At 46.7% G+C, this 15438-nt stretch overlaps 1 pseudogene; it reads right to left on the bottom strand.

The window, feature by feature from the left end:
• Nucleotides 1–8376: 8376 nt before the first annotated feature.
• LOC103896131 lies at nucleotides 8377–15219 on the bottom strand (annotated as a pseudogene).
• Between the last annotated feature and the right edge of the window lie 219 nt (nucleotides 15220–15438).

The following is a 15438-nucleotide window of genomic DNA, read 5'->3' on the forward strand; positions in this document are numbered from 1 at the left end:
TATTATATACTATATATTTAATATATATAATATATATATTATATATTATATAAATATATAAATATATCATACTTCCACTTGGCTGCTGACTAATAGTTTTAGGTTTCTAGCCAAGAGGTGACTGCTAGATGTTTCCAACCTGTTTTCTAGCAACCACAGAAATTTATACTGGGAACCTGCAAGCGTTCAACCAGCGCCACGTGAAGAGGCTGAGAGCAGCCCCAGCTTCTTGGCCCGCTGTTGCCACACAAACCGGGAGGATTTGGGTTGCGAGGAAGACTCGGGAGCTTGACTTGCATAAAAGCAGCTGCAACTTGTGATGCTTGTTTTTGATGAGTGGAAACGCTGTACCGGTCCGTGCTAGGGAAGAAGATGCAGGAAACACTGCCAGCAACATCAAGCTTCAAGCAAAAGTGGCTTAAAATGGACAGCTGGGGAACACCAATTTAAAGGAAAAAGCAGAAAAGTGCATTGGAAGAGGAGAGAGCCAGGGGAAGGAGCTGGGAAATGAAAAGTGAAGGAAGAAAAAACAGAGATAAAAGGACCAGATAGGCTAGAAAGAGGGAAAGAAAAGGGTAACCCTTTAACTACGTCGCTTCTAGCCAAGAAATTTCTATTTGAAAAGGATTCATAGCTTTCTTGGAAATTCAAGCTCTGTGCCATAGGACTGCCATCAAGCTTACAGGACTATTGCGAAGCAGGCAGCACACGCTACAGATAGCATTTTCAGACAGCTGAAGAGACACCACTATCGCTTTAAAAAATCGCCTTTTTCTGCTTTAAAAGGTTTCACTGCTGTTGTCACAGTAACAAGATTAGGTGGAAAACGTTTTTCTTCATGCCCTCTGGGTGTTTGCGCAGTGCATTGGGGCTCTGGACACTCAGGCCAGTCCCCCCCCACACCAGACCCAACTGGTGAGAATAATTAGCAAAGCCTCGGAAATCTTTGTAACCTAAGAGGAGAAATCCAGGTGGCTTCGGTACCTGAAGCTATTTTTAGGTGATTTATGTTGTTTCTAATTGGTTCTGAAATTAGATTATTATTTTTTTTAAATGGCATCAATAGGAAGCTTTGTTCATCTCTGAGCTTTAGCCCCTTAGAAATATGAGATATAGATATACACACTTTTCTTGTGGAGATGTCTTAAGCATCATGTCATAGCACAGGGGAGTTTGAAAGGGCTGGCTACAGTCAAGAGAGAAAAATTGAAACCAGCTCATCTCTCATCACATCTGCATGGCAGAAATGCAAGTAGCAAATGAGCTACATAAAACGTGAAAACTCATCTTAAATATTCTTTAGAGTGAAAACGTCAGCCCTGAACACACTGCCAGCATTTGAGACATTTGACAGCATGTTCCATGTCTCACACACACCCCAAGAAAATTAAAACCACCCAGGAGCTCAGGTTCCCAGGCAGGCTGAGCACCTGCACTAGCATGGGGAGAGCCCTCATCCTCAGTTTCAATGGCAGCTAATTAACTAATTAGCTTGATCACTCCTGACAGGCTTACAGGGAAGGAGTGGTAAGAGCCCCTGCTCCAGCTGGGGGTGGCATGTGGGGCCTTCCCAGGCCAGGGGCATCCCAGTGGGAGGAAGGTGGTGGCTCCCAAAGCAGCTGAGATACATCTGCTCCCACCTGCAGCCACTGCATTAGCACCATCATGTGGATTTGATCCGGCCAGCATGGCACCACTGCACATTTCCCCATAGCCAGTTTGTGTGCTTAAGTTTTCACCAATGGTTTTGCACCTTTCTTCCCCACATTAGGTTGTTTCCAGCTTCGAGGGACCAAGCCATCCCTTCCACCACCACCCCGCACATACACAGTCACATTTAGCAACATCCAGACATGCCTATTAATTTTTTGAGACTTAGACAAGAATATTAATTGCATTCCAAAGGCATTCAGCACACAGCAAATTAAGAAAAATCATTTTACACCCCACATTGTATCCAATGAAGAAGCAGAGCTGCAAAAAGCTATTTGTGGAAATCAAAGCACATCTGTGCAAAGTGCTGTACAAGTCCCTGGTCTGGCTGCAACGGAAAGGTAATTCCAGCCTCCTACATGAGCTCCTATTACAAAGCAAGCCCCAAAAACTTTGAAGTCTTTGCCTTACTTTGTTCCCACTTCAGCAAAACCTCTTAACTCTTGACTGTGAATACAAATTCCTTGCTACTTGCATCCCCCACCCCTAAAGGAAAGGCTATGCTGCTCCTGCATCCCACTGTGGCAGGCTCTGTCACAGAATCTCGTCCAGCTTGACCCACCATGGGAAGGAATGGGGATGCACAAAGGCCGACAATGACACAACAGCTAAACCCAACCGCGTTGAGGAGGTCAGAGAGCTTTCAGTATTCAGGTCCTCTCGTTTGTCTGTGCAACACCCCTTATGTTTTCCCAGCCATAAAATTGATGTTTATCTCGCTGCTAACTGCCTTACAGAGATCATTACACATTTCAAATTCAACCATTCGCAGATAAAACGAGCACGAGCAGCCTGGAAACTGTCACACCACCCGTCTCCTTGCCACATTGCAATGCGTTACAACCTTTAAGCTGAAAATTAACATATAAAACCAAGAGGCCTGGAAATATTCACTGGGCAAATGATGAAAACCAAGCAGAGGTAATTTCTCCACCCGCCCCACACCACCCCCTGCTCAACCAGGGAAAATTAATTTTTAAGTGAGACAAATTCTGAAGCTATTCTTGTGGCATTAAGCAAAAAAAACCAAAAGGAGATTATTCTTCCTTGTCTAAAATATCTTTGCTATATGAAATGTCCCTCTGGATCTGTGTCTGTTGGAAAATATGGAGGGAACAGAAGGCAAAGAAGGGGATGCAGATGCCAAAACAAGCCCCAGAAGAAACATCGCCAGCTACAACTGCTGCATCTCATGGCATAGGTGCCGTGAATGAGTAGGGGATGGATGCTGAGCTCGTGTCTGGATCGGATCACACAGCTGGGGCTACCAGCCCTGCTTGTGCTGATGCCCTCAGAGATCTCCACCTCACCCCACATACTTTCAGGCTCCTTTACTGGTGGCCACAGAGGGAGGGACCCGGACCCAGACTCTTTTCTCAGGGTCTCCATCAAGTGCCGGAGAGAGAAAAGCTGATAGCTTGGAAATCTTTAGCCCTGAGATATTCCAGGGTGTCCTTTTGAGAAGATTGCCATCTTGTGTCTTTTCAGACACTTAAACATTGGTTGCCTTCATATTTGAAACCACAGGTCTCGTTCAGGAGCTTTATTACACACAATCAGGGACAATAAAGACCCTTGACAGTTACAGATGGCTTCGTGTGTCCTGTTCTTAGTGCTACCTTGTAAAGTTGGACAGTAATGTTTCCCTCATTTTTTTTCATCTCAATTTATGACTCCTCTACCATGAAAAGGCACTTATGCCCTCCATGGTTACATATACTATATCCTTCAAGGCCAGTAAATCACAGTCTCAAGTCATGTCAAATTTTGCGAAATAAAACTAAATTGCAGTTGTCCTCTAAGGCAAGAAGCTGCAAAATTTAGAGAGAACGAGCTCTGTTAAAGCCAGAAATCTGGCCAGCAGCCTCCCATGGTGTGCAGGGGCAAGGATCACCAAAAACCTCTAAGTGAAAGAGAAAAGTCTGATACAAGGGAGCCTAGGGGACCCTCTGTGCCACCCCAACAAGCTGCCTCCATAGGTACTTCTGTGGTCTAATGGCAAGAGTTAAAACTGTTCCAAACTCACAGGATTTCTCTATATAAGCTGAGCCTCCAGTCCCCCACAGCTGGGATGCAGAGGGCTGGGAGCAGGAGAGAGCCAGGCTCCAGCAGCATTTATTCATTGAGGCTCAGTCCCTGGGCTGGATTTGTGCTTGGAAAGAAAACTGGGAAGCTGATGGGATCATAACTTCTTGTTTTAAGGACTTTTTGTGCAGACAAAAGTTAGAGAACTACTAACACAGCAGGGTTTCACTCAGCTGAGCCCATCTGGGTTCACTCAAAGTGCTGGGCACCTCACCAAGGACTGGGGAAACTGAGGACAAAGATACAGCACAAAGAAAACATTGACCCCAAACCCACCTTTTACATTTTTCAGGGGCACAGTGAGTTGTCTTTTCCCTTCTGCAGCAGAGTTAAACTTTCATGACAGATGAATTAACTTAGAGAAGAGCCAGCACCAGGGACAGACAGCAGCCTGCTAGTATAAGAGCAGGGAAGACCCACACCACTCCTGTGCTTGCTAATTCCCCTCCCCGCATCCCACACAGCTAATTCACAGGGGGCACAAACTGCTCCATGCATTGCAGATTCACCATCACACCATGGCACAGCATCCAACCTGGCACAGACACCATGGCAACTCTTTCACCATGTATGATCGTTGCTCAGCAAAACCCTTGCAATAAGCACTGCTATTTTGGAAAACCCTATTTAAAAGTTTGTTCCATGGTCTAAGCTCAGGAGGCTTCTTTGCTTCACAAGGTGACCTCACACCACGTTGCATGAGCCCAGAGCAAGCTCTTCATGTGGAACAATGCCCTAGAAGCAGGAAAGAGCCAACCCAGAAAAAAAGAGGAAAATTATGAGCAGCCATGACAGAGACAAGGAAAAATGCAAAACATCTCATGCCAGATCCTTAGCTGATAAAAACCCAACGTGCATAACATACAGCTTCAGGCTGGGATACACTTACCCATCTCTGAATGTTTAATGGGAGCGTACACATCGGTTAATCAGCAGCACAAGACACAAAGCATTTTGTACCTCCTCTCCACGTGTTGTGCAATTAAAAGGCTTCTCATTCAGGCACAGAGAAAAGTCAAGGGACTTCAGGCTGTGAAACATCCATTATTCAAAAGTGTATCCATTATTCAAAGTTTTTCTTAAAATCCTATTGTCAGCTTGAAAGAATAAAGAAAATGAGTTTTTGAAAGCTGTGCTCCTTTGATATTCCACTCCAATTTTTGCTGATTGTAAGTACTAAAACTCCAGACATTTTGAAGAGCTGAAGAAATCCTTCACAGTTCCTGAGAAAGGCAGCACCCTGTGGGTAGTTGCATTTTTTCCCCCCCCTCACTTAACTCTACCTGGTAGGGTTGTGTTACACCCTGGCCAACAGCATGCTCCTTTCCCAAATTGCTCAGCTACCCCAGCATGAGGTTGACAAGCATCTATTCAGGAGAGGGCAATAACAAATTACTCAGCAAGCAGTAGCAGATACCCACCATTGCACCTGACCAGCTTATTGACATCTGTAAGCTCAGCTGAATGAAGTCTGGGTGGTATGCACAACCTTTTCACAGCACCTGGGAGATTCAGTGTGGGGTGCCAGGACTAGTCTGCAGGAGACCACATGAGAAACAAGTCCCAAGGGTGCCTCCCACCACCCAGATGTGGGTGCAGAGGGGCAGCAGGCCCCACAGAGCCAAGACAAGGGAAAGCCCAACACTACCACAGCTCCTGCTGCAAAGGGAAGACACTGGGACAACCAAACAGTGCTGTTCCAGGAAAGATGTCACACAGGAACTACCTGGGTGGTGAAAGATCTTCAACAAGAACATCAAACAATCAACTGCTAACACTAGGGTATAAAAACAATCAGCAAAGAAGGTTTTATCTCCTCAGGAGCTGGAGGACCTAGAGGGAAGAGTGTTGAAAGCCCCCAGGCCCAGGCATCTCTGTAGGGATGAGGTGGGTCTAACATCCAGCCAGCAAGTCAGTCCACAGGTCAGAATCAGGTCTAGAGAAAATACCTAGGTCAAACACACTTGGCTGGGTCCAGAAGCAGCAGGGTCTAAGGCTAGCCTAGCTATACTGAGCTAGAGATTGGTGTTCCTACAACACAGCTTATAAAAGAAGAGAAGCCCTCAGGCTGAGCTTATACAGGGCCCCAGGCCCATGGGTGGGGATGCTCAGGTAAGGCCAGTCAGGGCCACTAAAGGTTATGAAGGCACTGAGAGGCCTAGTGGAGGCTTATGGAGAGGTAGAGCAGGAAAGGGTGGGTTTCTGTTGTGGGGCTGGCTGCTGAAGAAGGAAGAGCTAGAGTGAAACAGCTGTTGAAGCTGGGCATCAGGTTAAGAAATAGAGGCTGAAGCCTGAAACATGTCCTACAGCTGTGAGATGAAAAAGATTACTTTGTCTAAAATAACTATTTGTGAGCAAAAAGCAGAAGTCCTTGAAAGGCTTCCATATCATTGAAGAGATAAGGCTGTAAGGTATGGGGGTCTCTGAAGGCCTGAAGACTCTTCTACTTGGCAAAAGGAAGATCAAGAAAAGATGTAGCAGAGGTAAGCAGCACTTAGTAATGAGGGACTAGTTTCTTCAGGGCTTATTATAAAATAAATAATATTAAAAATACTATCAGACTTAAAATCAGTTTGTTTAAGTTTTCTGTATCCATAGTGTATAACTAAATTGTGGAACCCCCTGTGGCGTGACCTGAAGACACTAAAGATACTATTTCAACAAAGCAAACTGATGGAAGGATGATGACTGAAAGCTAATAAATGCGGTAACCTAGGTGTAATGTGTGATTTAAAGTCCTTAAACACTGCTGGAAGCTCAGTGGGTGCAACAGTGTAAGGGTCCTGCTCTTCCACCATCAGACTAACTACTTTACTACCATCAGACTACTAACTTTAGGTGTTGTCAATAATTTAGGGGACAGCTTGAACATATAAAATGAAACAGTTGTTCAGTGGTCTTTGCTGACTGCTATCTTTAAGCAGCACATTTACCTAAAACACAATGATGCTCCAATAATGGATACTTGTAGAGTGTTTCCAGGACACTAAAATGAGCTGGATGTTATCTACAGGACAGGTACAGCTCACAGCTTATTTGGATAAATTCTTTGCTGCAATAGACCATTTTCTGCTATTACCAGTGAAATAAGCTAAAAACCCACTTCTTTTCTTCTGCAATGAGAAGCTGTGCATAACGTAATGAATTTGCAAAGCTTTTAAAGGATGGATGTGAGTTAAATAACTTCCTCCAGGGTCTAAGGCACTGCAAAGCAGGACTGGAGTTGCTGCCATAATAAAGGCACGCTAAGAAAGCCAGGAGGGTTATTGCAGCAGAGGAAGCACTTTGTAATCAGTGGCAATGCTGAAGCGACTTGTGTAGCCAGAGACTATGCAATGCTGGAACAGCAGGGCACAGCACAAATTTAAGTATTGCCAGATGAAACAGTTTGACTGTTTTGTCTCCACAGACCATTGCAGTTCAAGTCTCTCTTGTTAAGCTTCAAAGAGTATAGCCAGCTTGTTACCAGAGTTTCAGGTTCCTTTTGTTTGCAGCAATGCTTATGAAGGTAATGGTACCAGTAATCGCCCCTCCTGGGACCAAGCTGGACTGATCCAGGGTCAGCAGCATGTTCCTTCTCCCCAGACAGAAATGACCGGGAACATGGGTGGGCAAGGGTGAGGGAAGGCGTGAGAGCAGGCCCCCTTCCTTGTTGGTCACTGCTGGAGGCAGGATGGGTCAGTGTCTTCATTCCCTGTTCAAAACATACATGCAAACCTTTACCCCTCCACCCATGTCTTTCTCATTTTGGATCAGACCTTTCTGTCAAGCTGCTTATTGGATGCCTGGTGGGGCACTACTGTGATGTCCTATGGCAGTGGCTCCCAAATGGGGATCAGTGGGACCCCAGTTAGACTCAGTTGCTCTTTGTACAGCTCAAACTATGTAAAAGGAAGCTGGAAGTGAGCTACTTTGCTCCCATAAACAATAACCGCAGCCAACACAGGATATAAGGCTGTTGTCAATAAGGGAAAAATGGCCCATAGCCTACTGATGGGGTTGGACAAGCTGTGTAAGAAGTCAGCTTACATCTGGACTATATATGTGACTCTGCCACTGAGAAATGTTGCTGGGTTAGATTTTGAGTGCTGTGTAAATTCATTCAAGATTTTGGGAGGCCAGGCAACCTGGTCAAAATTACTGTTCCTGCAGCTGTGGTGATACAGGTTATTGACAAGGTAAGCTCGATGCTGAGGGATCCTCTGATTTATCACACAACACACACAAGTATAGTCATGCAAGAAATCCCTGACAGTACTATGGGGTCCCCTGGGCTGTGTGAAGGCATGAAGCAAAGCATCAGCCACACAACTGAGCAGTGGCTGCAAAGGTTCCCCCTCTCACTTGGGCTGCAGAGCTCTCAGCCTCAGCAGGAGCCTTTCCAGCTGGTGGGTAAGCCAAGAAAGGGGACAGGCTAAAAGCACGCAGCCATCAACAGCTACCCCGTTCAGCTGACATGCAGCAACTTCTTAAGCTACCATAACTAAGTTGTGTCCCTGACTCATTTGGCTTGTCCACTGTTGGGGTGGGAGCTTGGAGAGCCTCCTCCTCTGGCTGAGTCCTGAGGAAACAGCACTCTTACTTCATGGAGATGATGACCTTCCCTGGGACTTGCACTGGAGCATGTGGTTGAAGGCTTTGTCTACCTGCAAATGCAAAGCCCTGGGTATCTATATGGTGATGGCCATCAGGGCTGGGCTTTGCAGGGAAGGAAGGGGCAGAATGAGGATGCATGGGAGAAGGTCTGCATCTGAGTCTGGGCTTTCCATCCCTGGGATCCACTGCTGGGATTGAAATAACTCGGAACCAGATGAGCTCCTGGGTATTCCTCTGCCTTACATCCCTGAGTGTGCTGGATGGTGGCTACATAAATATTTCTGGGGAGCTGAGCCATTATTTAAGGATTAAAATACCATCAAATGAGGAAAAAAAAAAAGTGTTTTGAACACCTTCACAGGTGATCAGGGGAAAAATGCAAATGAAGGCACCTCAGGATCCACTAATCTACTTCTAAAATAATATCCCAGCATATTATCCTTTAAGACCACAAACTCTTTGGTATGGGAGTGAGTGGTTTTATATGATTTTTGCCATTGAGCATGTCACAATTCTGGCCTTGCAGTACCAAACCGGGAGTTAACGGCTCCCTGGCTTAAATACAATGAAAGAAGATTAAAAAGGGTGAGGGGAAAATGGGATTTCTTGATTTAATATTTTTGTTTCTTAGAGAAGCACGAGTCTGGAGGCTTTTGTGCCAGGGGCCTAACTGCACAGAAAAACCTGTTTCTACCTACAAAAAAAAAGCTTTGCTAAAATAATCCTGAGGAGTCTGCTCCACACTTACCTCTTCCAGTTTGAAGGCTGCTCCAACACGGGGATGGATATTTCCCTACTGGCAATACTGGGGAATGGAGGGAGATAGTAGAGGAAAAAAAATGTAGAAATCATCTTCCTGGTACTGACTCCAGCACACTCCTGTGGCAGACACTCTTCAGAAGCAGCAGGTTGGTGGGAATCAAGGGGATTTTTCCTCTGGTAAAACCCATCCCCACAATTCTGCCTTCCCACGCCAACCTGCAAGGAGAGGGGAGGAAAGAAGACAAATCTAGTGGAGGTCTTGCACCTCTTCCTGAGGCAGTACTTGCATTCTGAGGAGGGCTGAAGAGCTGTGGATGCTGAGCTTTCAGGTATGAAACACTCTGGTCTGAGCTGTTGTACTTTAGTGTCAGTTTTCAGAGAACATACTTAACACCACCACCACCCACCCACCACCACCCCCAAAAAAAAAAAAATGCAACAAGCCAAGTTCCTCTGCGTGCACAGGTGGCTTAAGCACATTGCCCCTGGGACATGGTTGGCTGTATCTGGACCCTAAAGTAGCCTCCCCTTGGCTGCATCTCTGCAAACAGAGCCCAATGCATTTGCTTAATCTTCCCCCAAAGGGCAGCAAAACCTTCAAACAGGTCAACAGACTCACCTGCGCTTGCACAGGTTTGTCATAAGGCAGAGCAAGGCAGGGCCTTTATTTCAGTGCAACTTTGCAGAGCTGCCTTGAAGATGTCTCCAATGATGGCCTCAATGGCCATGTTGACTGCTCAGTTGCTTTTGAGCATCTTCATGTCCTCTCTGTCTGCTCCAGCTGTAGTTCATGCTGTGGCTCACGCTGCTCATCAGAGCCAGCTCATATTTGGGGTTGCTTCTAGCTGCCACTATCACCTGAGACCAAAGGAAAACCCACCACCCAGTGCAAAAGCTGCTCTGCTCAGAGAAGCACAGAGCATCTCAGGCCAGAGGTATGTTTTTATTTTATTTATAGCAAACAGGAAGTTGGAGCCAGAGACCCAACTCTTTCTCTGTATATATTTAAAATGTGTACATGTATATGGCACAGCAGAAACATATCATTGATTTCTGAAGGGGACAATATGTTTTAAGACCACAAGAATCCCCCCTGCAATGAGAGATGTACTGGATACTGCAGCCATTTGAGGGGTACCTCTCTGGAAAGGAGGTCTGTCCCCTCCCTGGGCTCAGCTGAACCCAAGGCACTGGCTCTGTGCCAGCACAAAGCTTTGACGTTGCAAAGTGAAATGATCTGCTAAGCAAGGATCCACGTTTGCCAGATGACTTTACAAGCAGAAGTACATTAACTCCAGGCGGTAGAGAAAAATGTCACTCCTGTACCTTTCAGACAGACCATGTCTTGTCTCTGCTGCGGGGCAGGGGGAGGAGGATTGTATGAATCAAGGTGTAGATGTGATTTCTGCAGGCTGTCGCCACCTCTGCTGTTGTCCCTCTGTATGAACATCAGGAATTTTGCTTAATCTCTATGGCTTTGTCTAGTGATGCTTCTGTATTTCAGAGGAGCAGAGAACTCAGCGTTTCAGCTGCTATTGAAAATCCAGTGAGTTGCAGACATCCCCCACTACAGCTCCCTAGCCAAGGCAGAGTGGTATGACCCTGCTCCTCCAAAACAGAGCTGCTGCCCTAGGGCCCCATCAGGAGAGACGCACATGGACAGCAAGCTCGTCTTTGGTGAGACAGCTGTGCAATGTTGCCTTCTCAGGACACTTCCCAGCAAGGAGAATGGGGAATTAATTCACCACTGCACATGGCCTGTGGTTTATAGAACCTCTCAGTGCTGAACAGGTTTACCAGGAACATCAAATTCTTTGAGGAAAGTTCACATTGAACAGTTTCAAAGCTTGCATAGTATCTGTAGGTTTACTTTATAAGAGCTGCCTTTCCTGCAGGCCCTGATAACTTAACACTGTTGAAATTCAACAGGCCAGGGCTGCTGAGCACATCTCTCACTGGCTGCATCCCCCTGGATGCTCTGCAATCCCCACTTCCATGGGATCTGCACACTTCCCCCCCTCTTAGAAGGAGGGAAAAATCAAGGTGCAAACCTGAAATTATCTGCCCCAGTTTATACAGATGTGTGCAAAAGACAAGATGCCACAACATTTTTGACAGCTGAAATGTCCAGGTTTGGGGTTATGCTTCATGTGTTGCCCGCTGAGCTGCTGCTGCTGCCACTTACCCTGGCTAAAGCCATGTCCTATGGTCAAGAACCAGTGAGTGGTCGGCAATGCCACTGCATCCTCATATGACACCTTCAGGCATCTGCCACAGCATCTGCATACAAAGACCTGCAACACAATCCCAAGGAGGGATGGGGCTGAAGCTCTGCTGAATTGAACCCATGGTGAGGCATTGTGGGGGATTGGTATGTGAAAAGGTTTGTTTTAACGGTTTTTACATCTTTTAATAGCCTGCTGTTTGGGAAAAACTCCCCCCGAGCATCCCATTCCACCAGTGGTGCCAGGGGAAGGGAAAAAAGTAATCAAAGGGTTGTGAGGTAGCAGCTCTGGCAGAAATAAAGCCCCAAACAAAGAGGCAAAAGTCTTTCCCAATTTTGGAAAACAAATGCTCTGTATCCTTACCTTCTGATCAACAACCCACTCCACTGCCATAGCTTTAGTGCCAGTCACACCAATTACTCTGTATCCCTGCCAAAAAAACCTTATTGGATGGGTGTCAGGAGAGAAATTGCATGGTCCTGCTGTTCTCTCTGAATTAAGCATTTGATTTTCCTGCGTTTTCAGGAAGAACCATGAACAGCTCAAGCTGTGTCTGATAACAGTCCACTTAGCAATTGCATTAACTGCACATATTTACCCCCTTCATCTTTTGAATGTGATTCCTCACGCAGAGCCTATGCCTTCTCCTTCATCCGGCAGAGCGCAGCACTTCTCACCTGCATCCACAACCACGATGCAAAGGCTTGAAGAGGACAACCCCCGTGGCACACATCTGGATGTTCACCCACAGTGACCGATGAGGGAACATGAGGCCATTCCTAAATTCTTACATTCCTGCATTTTTCTCATCTCCTTTACCTTGTACATGGGCGGGTCCCTGGGCCAACGGCTGGGGAAGTTTTTGGCAGCAAAGCACGAGGTGGGCAGAAGATGGCAGCATCAGCCCAGCAGACAGCAACCGCTTGCTTAACTAGGTAAGGATGTCTTTTAATTGGGAATACCAATATATTTTTGCAGAGGAAACGGGACATTTTCACGCCCTTGGACTTCAGAAGTGTGATCAAGGCACAAGACACAACGCTCCTGGATGGGCAAAGCCAAAGGAGATGGCTCAGCCTGAAGGGCTTAGAGCAAGAAGGACCATATAAGCATTGCCTGTGCACTGAAAGACACAGGGGCCAAGGGCCAGAGTGTTTTTTTGCAAGGGGTGAGGATGTGCCTTCAGCAGGGGAACAGTCAGTGTCCACACCAGGCTGAAGGGTGCCAGGGTGGTATGTCTGCCCAGGGACAGGCTGGCACCCCTACGCACGATGCTAGGCTGTCTCATGTGCTTACGTGAATTACGGTAGCACTGAGGACCCTAGGCTTAGGACAGGAGTACCCAGCCCTGCCCAAAACCTCTCTATGCTTTGGGTTTCTTAGCTTTCAGGCAAGCTTAATATTTACTGTAGCTCTCCCCAGACTAGCATAAGTGCTCTTTGCACACTACCTTGAAAATGCAAAATATTTTACAATGAGTATTTTCAGAAACGATGTTGAAACGTGGTGGTCTTGTTGGCTCCAAGAAGATGCTTTAAGTGAGCCTCTGCTTTACCTGCATGGCCTTCATTTCCCAGGGCTGTTCCTCTGCTCTTAACCCAATGAGTATTTAATACTTTAGTTTGTTAGCCACTCTATACTTCCTGCACAGATCAGTCACTGTCTCACCAGGAGCGAAGGGAAGAGCATGATTTTCCTGACACAATCCCTGGCAGGCCAAGATACCAGCAAAATTTAACCCGCAGTAATGGATACCCACTGGGACCTGCAAGAGAGAAGGGGACAAACATTAACTCCCTCCCATCCCCCAGCAGCAGAAGAGTTTGAGATGCTGCCCTGAGTCTGCAGCAAAGTCTGAATAACCAAATCCTGATCTCTCCAGTTGTCACACTAACCACTGCGCTGTCTCATCTCTCAAAAAAACACTGGTGCCCTCTAAAGCACAGGGTTACAGTCTCAACCAGACAAAACTGGGGACAGCAACCAGTTTTGCTGTGGTTGTGTGGATTCTCCCCTGGGATATTCTCCCATGGGATCTGGTGGAAAATGAACAGCATGCATTGAGGAGCAGCTATCGTGCTGGGACAGTTTTGTGCTATGCTTCAGTTTGGGATGTTTATTTTTTCAGTGTATGTTGATCATTACAGGACACTTCTGTGGATTTTATCTCCTTGGTGCAGGTACATGAGGCCCTGTGGATTTTAAGCTTGTCATCCCCTTTCCCCAGAGCAAATAATTTGGGAAAAAAAAAAACAAAACAAAACACTTTTGCAGAGCTCTGGTCTTTCAAGGACATGGCAAATATGTACTAAACACCCCACCACCATGGTGGAGTGTACACTGGGATGGGCTGGCAGATACTGGAAGTGATGTGGAAGGGGAGAGAGATCTGAACATCATGTTGCCTTGCGTCTTGGATTTAACCTTTTTCTTTCCTTCTATCTTGTCTACCTTTTGCAACCTGCACGTAACCTTTGTCTGTTTGTATGTCCTGTTCTTAGGCAACTTCACTGGGATGGGACATAGGAGATCTTCCAGCTCTGCTGCTGCTGCTTCTCTGCCTGGAGATCTTCCACACTTGTGGAAATCCAGTGTCCACACTTGTAAAATGGGGCAAAGACCCTCTTCTCTGTAAAGAGCCTGGAGATGTATCAGTGAGGAGAGACAGCTCTATTCTTGCTAATGTAGCATTAAAGGGGACAATTTGAAAGTGGGGCTTATGTTGTTGTTAAGCTTGTTCCCCTTTCCCCAGAGCAAATAATTTGGGAAAAAAAAAACAAAACAAAACACTTTTGCAGAGCTCTGGTCTTTCAAGGACATGGCAAATATGTACTAAACACCCCACCACCATGGTGGAGTGTACACTGGGATGGGCTGGCAGATACTGGAAGTGATGTGGAAGGGGAGAGAGATCTGAACATCATGTTGCCTTGCGTCTTGGATTTAACCTTTTTCTTTCCTTCTATCTTGTCTACCTTTTGCAACCTGCACGTAACCTTTGTCTGTTTGTATGTCCTGTTCTTAGGCAACTTCACTGGGATGGGACATAGGAGATCTTCCAGCTCTGCTGCTGCTGCTTCTCTGCCTGGAGATCTTCCACACTTGTGGAAATCCAGTGTCCACACTTGTAAAATGGGGGCAAAGACCCTCTTCTCTGTAAAGAGCCTGGAGATGTATCAGTGAGGAGAGACAGCTCTATTCTTGCTAATGTAGCATTAAAGGGGACAATTTGAAAGTGGGGCTTATGTTGTTGTAAGGCATTGCCCAAATAATATGAAAAGCGGCACACCCTTGTGTTGTGGAGAGTTTCAGGGCAAATGGACGGGGTTGAGCAAGTGGAGAGGGCGCTGGAGATGCTGTCAAATTCCCAGAGCAGGGCTTTGTCCAGTGCATGAAGCTATGGAGGGCTGGTGGCCCCTGCACTCACAACGAACTCCTGGCAATGGCAGTAGTGTTTGCAGAGGGTACAGGGCAGCAGGAGAGATCCAAAGAGAAGAGGGCACTGAAGCAGGAGAGGACTGGAGCTGAAAGAGGGGAACAGAGGGACAGGAGATCCTGGAGATAGAGCAGACCGGGCAGGGCAGGTACAAGCTCCCCCGAGGAACACAACTTGATTTACTTTCCTAGTATAAGGGCATTAGATTATTCTTGGCAATCCATCAAATGCCATGAGCCTTTGCAGTGATCAGTATACCTGGTGGGGCTGCAGAGGAGGGCATGGGACATCTTGCAAGACCAGGGGCTTTGCCAGCTCAGGACCCCCAAGCACCTCCTCTCCAGAAGGCTTGTCACAGGATGTCCATCCTGAAACACAGATGCCCGCGGAAGGTAAAACCATACCATCCTCTCAATAGGGCAGTGTTTCATAAAGTGCTCCCAGCTAAAGCCAAGGAGGATCTTGGGGATGCTCCAGGAAGGTGGTGTGGGAGCAAAGATCTTCAGCGCTGGGCTTGAGGGGATGTGAAGGAAGCCCTGCCCCGGGGCTGAGCCACAGGCAGGCTCTGGGGGAGACAGTGGGTGCTGAAGGGGAGAGAGGAATGGATGGGGAAAAAGAAAG

This window comes from Aptenodytes forsteri, unplaced genomic scaffold (assembly GCF_000699145.1).
Source record: "Aptenodytes forsteri isolate BGI_AS27 unplaced genomic scaffold, ASM69914v1 Scaffold289, whole genome shotgun sequence".
NCBI lineage: Eukaryota > Metazoa > Chordata > Aves > Sphenisciformes > Spheniscidae > Aptenodytes > Aptenodytes forsteri.